Here is a 5,568-nt window from a genome sequence, read left to right as displayed (position 1 = left end):
CTACTAAACACCTAGCACTACTAGGGGGCAAAACTGAAAAAAATTGCTTTCATAGCTTGAAATACCATTTGAAATTAACTTTAGAAAAACTATTTTATCAAAAATATTTATAAATAAAAAATATATATTCTTTGTACTGTTAATAATTAAGAATATGAACCTTTTAGTCAGACTACCTGAATTACAATCTAGATTCCAACACCTAGTAGCCATACAGCCTTTTATAAGTAATAGTATTTAACATAAATTTGTTAGAGATTAAATTACTTAATACTAGTAAACAGTGGCACAAAGTATATGCTACATAAGTGTTTGTTGAATATGTATGTGTTTTCTTTTTTGAAAATAAAAACTATACCAACCATACTTCAAAAGTATGATTGGAAAGGAGTTGTGAGTCAAGTGGGAAATCATTACAGATATCTGTGATTTTTCCAGAGTCACTTTAAATATAAATATAAATATAAATACAAATACAAATACAAATATAAATATGAGACAACAGAATACTCACAATTTTTATTATTGAATGTCTGATATAACTAACCAGAAAGTAATGATATGATTCTTTGAACCTCAAGAAATATATTCATAAATACATGAATATGTAGACATTAACTTTAGTAAATTTCAAAGAAGAATCTCTATCCCAGTGTTTCATGTAAAGTGATTATTGACGTATTAGCCCATGTAATTTTAATAACTCTATCATGGTAAAAATTGGAAATATTGTGAACCATCCATCACCATTGAACAAAAACCCTAAGAGCTTTGTAGCAAGTCAGTAGTAGATCTAGCCTAAAATTCCCTGTGGTTTTCTTCATAGAGCAGTAACCATTTCACTAATATGTTACTTCTCAAAATGTATGCTATTTTATTCCAACATATTTCATGGAAATCAAGGGAGGAAGGATGGTTGAATGGACAGAATTTCATTATTAGAGAAAAATTAAGGTTACCTTACTTGAATACTTTAAGTCAGTAGTGATAAATAGAGATTTGAACGTGAAGCAAGAGAAATGGAGGAATAAATGAAAGCCAGCGTTGTTTTGGAATCTCCCTGATCCAGTGGTTTTTAATAGGGCAGGTGCAATAGAAAGAAGTGAGAGAGGGGACAGAAGGATGTGTCCTGAGCTGTCGGGATGCACTTTTGACTCTCACATGAGTAGGGGTAGAGCAGAGCTTTAATGAGTGAACTCCAGAAGGGTTAAACTGCCTCCAGTGTGAAGGGCAACTCCTAACTACAAGTTAGTGTCTCTCACAGTTTCAGTAATGCCTCAAGAATGATGTTTTCTTTTAACGTATTTTTATTATTTATTTATTTTTTGTTTCATTGTTGTTCAGTTACAGTCGTCCCACATTTTTCCCCATTGCTCTCTCCTGTCCCACCCTGCCCCCTACTCTGCTCACCTACACGTGGAACCTAGTCTACCAAACAAACCAACAAAAACAGTACCAGAGACACAGAAAAGAGGGACAAACTGACAGTGACCAGAGGGGAGGAGGGAGGGGGATAACAGGGGAAGGAGGGGAAGGGGCAAGTCAAAGAACATGTATAGAGGTCCCTAACATGATTTAATGGATGTAAATATTTCATGGATAGGGATTTCATAGAAAGTATTTTACCATTCATACTTATTTATTGCATTCTTCTACCATTTGGGAGGTTTTTATTATTGACAAATACTTTTCATAAGGAAGTATGGAACATATGGCTTAGGATTTAATTTCCTCTGAGTTCTGCCAACTCCAATAACTGGCAGTCCTTCTCTCCTAACAACCCTGGTAGTTGAAATAAGTAAGCTTACAAACCATAAAGGGTCACACTGGAAAATTACAGGATTCTATGAACCTATAATCAGAGCAATTTTTAACTGAGTGACCTCTCTCAGAGTGATGTATCAATGTGTTAGGTTCTGAGGAACAGAAACAAGAAAATAAAGCTTAAAATAAGATAAAGACTCATATTTCTCAAATAATGATGTGTAGAGTCGGCTTTTCAGGCCAGCTCAGTGAAGTAATTGACTTCCTGCTAGCTTCCCTATATGTGCTCTGCCATCTTTAAGCTCCGTTCCTCACAGTAATCTCATGCTTTTAAGGTAGTCACTAAGTTTCTCGCCTTACCATTTGCGTTCCAGGCAGTGAGAAAAAAGAAAGGCAAAATGACATACGCCAGTTGACTTAAAGCCCTTCTTCTTTTGAGTTTCCAATTTTCACGAACAAAAACTACTGTTAGAACTAATTGGCCAGGACTTAGGTACAGGCTTCCCCTGTTTGTATGAAAAACCAGAAAAGGCGGTTTTCTTTGCCAGACAGATTCCACTCACAAGAAAATCTGCTTTCTGTTTGTGAGGAAGATGAGAATCAATAAAGAATAGATAAACGGCGGTTTCTGTCATAAGGATTAGGATAATAATTAGATAATTCAGAGAAGGTGATAAAGAAAAAGAGCTCGTGAGATGGAGTAGGAATCACTGGGTCCCCTGGCACGGAGCTCAGGCCTTTGAACACCAGGAGGCCAGCAAGCAGGCAGGGAATGGGCAGGTCTGCCAGTTTGTTGATCTGATCCAAGCAAACAGGATACTTTGTACCCTCTTGGGTACACTGGCTCTAGAAAAGATCATGTCTATGGTGCTAATTGTGAAATTTATATTTATCTATAACAATTATTTTATTTTCCACTAAGCCAGCATACTTTGGAACACTTTCTTTAGTTAATATATTAAAACTACTATTACTTTATGTTGTAAAGTAATAAGCATCACTCTGTAAAATATTTTAAAGAAAATGATGGAGACATGTATATCTATCTATATCTATATCTCTCTTTATATACCCCCACTACTATATGTGTCTGTATGTGTACACACACACACACACACACACACACATATATCCCCACTATTCAGAAATAATGTTTTCCTCTTCCTTAGCTTTCTTTATATATTAAAGATATTACCCCAAACACACAGTCACTCAGGGGATTTCAGTATTGCCATAGTGGAACAGTACTGCAGTTCATCATTTAGAGAACGAGTATAAAATTCTCAAAAACACTACATCTTGAATATCCTACTGGAAAATCTCTATCACCCCTTTGACACAAACACACCTTTCAAATCTCCTTCTGAAAATAAATCTATTTATTTATTTTCAGATAAATAAATTCTCCCATCTCTTCTCCCATCTCTTGTTGAATCTTGCTTAGTCTTGACCAGAAATCAGTGATTTCCATCACTGATAACCACAAAACAGTCCTTGGATGATAAACATACTCTTCCTAAAAGAGAAAACAAATTCTGTTATTTTATTTTTTCCACAATATTAATCATCTCAAAAATCTCAATCTCAATTTTTCTCTTCCCCTCACCCTCCATACCAAGGTCACCATAAATCCTATCTACAAGAATTATATCAAGTTGCACATTTTTCTACACTTCCAGTGCAAGCCCTCAGCTCAAGGAGCCGTTATGTCTTACGTGAATTTTGACAAGAATCTCCTTTTGAAAGTACATACCCTCCTAACCTCTTCTCATTCGAATTTTACTTCTCTGCTTACCATTCAGTGACTCACCATTTTGTATAAGAAATAATATATCAAACAAATTTTTACTGCCTTTGAGGTTCCATATGTCTGACTGTTCCCTGTCTCTCCACATCTTATTACATACTTAGTCTAAATCACTTAGCTCTTCTTTCAATTCTTCAAAGGTGCCACAGCCTTACTGTTTAAAGACAGTCCTCAAAGCTTTGGATTTTTTCTCTTCCTGAAATGTTTCCTTTTTTTTTTCAGGACCAGCTTTTCCTCATTGTCCATGTGTTGGCTTACCCGTCACCTGCTCCCAGAACCATTCCTGATCATCATTCCTATAATATGTCTCTCCACTCCCACAACTCTCCATTTTATCCACGTTTTTGTTTCCTGTATAGTGTTTATTTAATTACTAAATACTGCATTACATTATTATTTTAATATGTCTCCCCAAATTGAATGCCTCTAAATTCCCTGAAGGCATAGCTTGTTTGTATCTTGTTCTTTCATGACTGTCTAGAGGCTATCATAGTGCCTACCAAATAGTTTTCTTACTAAATAGTTTTCAAAGAGATGACTGAACAAATGAATACTTCTAATACATTTTTGTTTATTACTTTGACATTTTAATTATTTTTATTGATTATGTTATTACAGTTGTCCCAGTTTTTCCCCCTCTGCCCACCTCCACTCAGTACCTACCATTCCCTCAGGCAATCTCCATACCATTGTTCATGTCCATGGGTGATGCATATTAAATTTTTTAAAGTTTTATGGTAATAAATGCCTAATATATGTTCACCTGAAATATTTATTTTTCTTTTTTAAATATTCTATTTATTTATTTTTAGAGAGAGGGGAAGGGAATGAGAAAGAGTGGGAGAGAAATATCAATGTGTGGTTGCCTCTCATGTGTCCCCTACTGGGGACCTGGCCTAAAACCCAGGCATGTGCCCTGACTGGGAATCGAACCATCAACCCTTTGCTTCACAGGCCGTGCTCAACCCACTGAGCTACACCAGCCAGGGCTGAAATATTTATTTTTCTCAGTGAGGAAAAAAGAACAGATGGAAAAAAAATAAATGAAAGGATGTTTTTTCTGACTCCTGATTCTGTACTTCAGCTCATAAAATAAAGCTCTTTTAAACTTCTTTCTCTCAATCAGTTGATGTTCAAATCTGAAACCTATGCTGGTGCATCAGCTAGACTTGAGCATCATCAGATCACACTGTGTCAAACACCATCCATGCATGGCTTCACAAACTGGGAGGAACAAGCTGTGCTTTCCCACTCTTAGTTTACATTTTCCTGGTGAACAATTTGAGGGGAAAGAAGAATTTCACAACTACAATCATAGCAGAGCATCCATTCACTATAAAAAACTTTTGGGGGAAAAATAATTCGATTGATCTTTAGAAAGAAGGGAACTAAGTTGGATGACATAAATTCAGAATGGCATCTTGGGCTCCTTTATTTTGGTCTTTTCAATTACCATCCTACAGAAATACATGATATAGATCATGAAGATTGGGGATTGCTTTTGTGTTTAAAATAAGACGGTAAATCCAGATGTTTCTTTAATGGGAGAAAAAAGGGGAACGGTCAAGTCAAGGAACATGTATAGAGGACCCACGGACAAAGACAGTGGGGTGCAGGAAGAGGATTGAAAGCGGAAGGTGGGGAGTGTCTAGGGCAGGGGAGAGTAATGGGGGGAAGGGGAAAACTGTAATTGAACAACAATAAATAAAAATTGGTATTATATATGATTACTTTTGCTCCCCATATCTTGCCTCTGAAGCAGAAAGCCAGTGTTAGAAAAATTGCCAAGTTCTCTTGCCCACTCCAAGGCCAACTCAAACTTTCTTTCCATTTGGGGACACTGGTTTTTGGTTTTAGGAACCCTTGGGTCTCTGGCACTATTGGACATCCAGAAGCTTCTTTGGCATAGAGAGCTAAAAGCTCCATATTCCAGGAAAAAGGCAGCCCATCTGTAGGACTGCATCATAAGAAATAAAGAAGTATTAGTTCTGCTTCTC

This window comes from Sturnira hondurensis, unplaced genomic scaffold (assembly GCF_014824575.4).
Source record: "Sturnira hondurensis isolate 20B ecotype Veracruz unplaced genomic scaffold, ASM1482457v3 Scaffold0022136, whole genome shotgun sequence".
Classification (NCBI taxonomy): Eukaryota; Metazoa; Chordata; class Mammalia; order Chiroptera; family Phyllostomidae; genus Sturnira; species Sturnira hondurensis.
Note: the sequence above shows the minus strand (reverse complement) of the source record.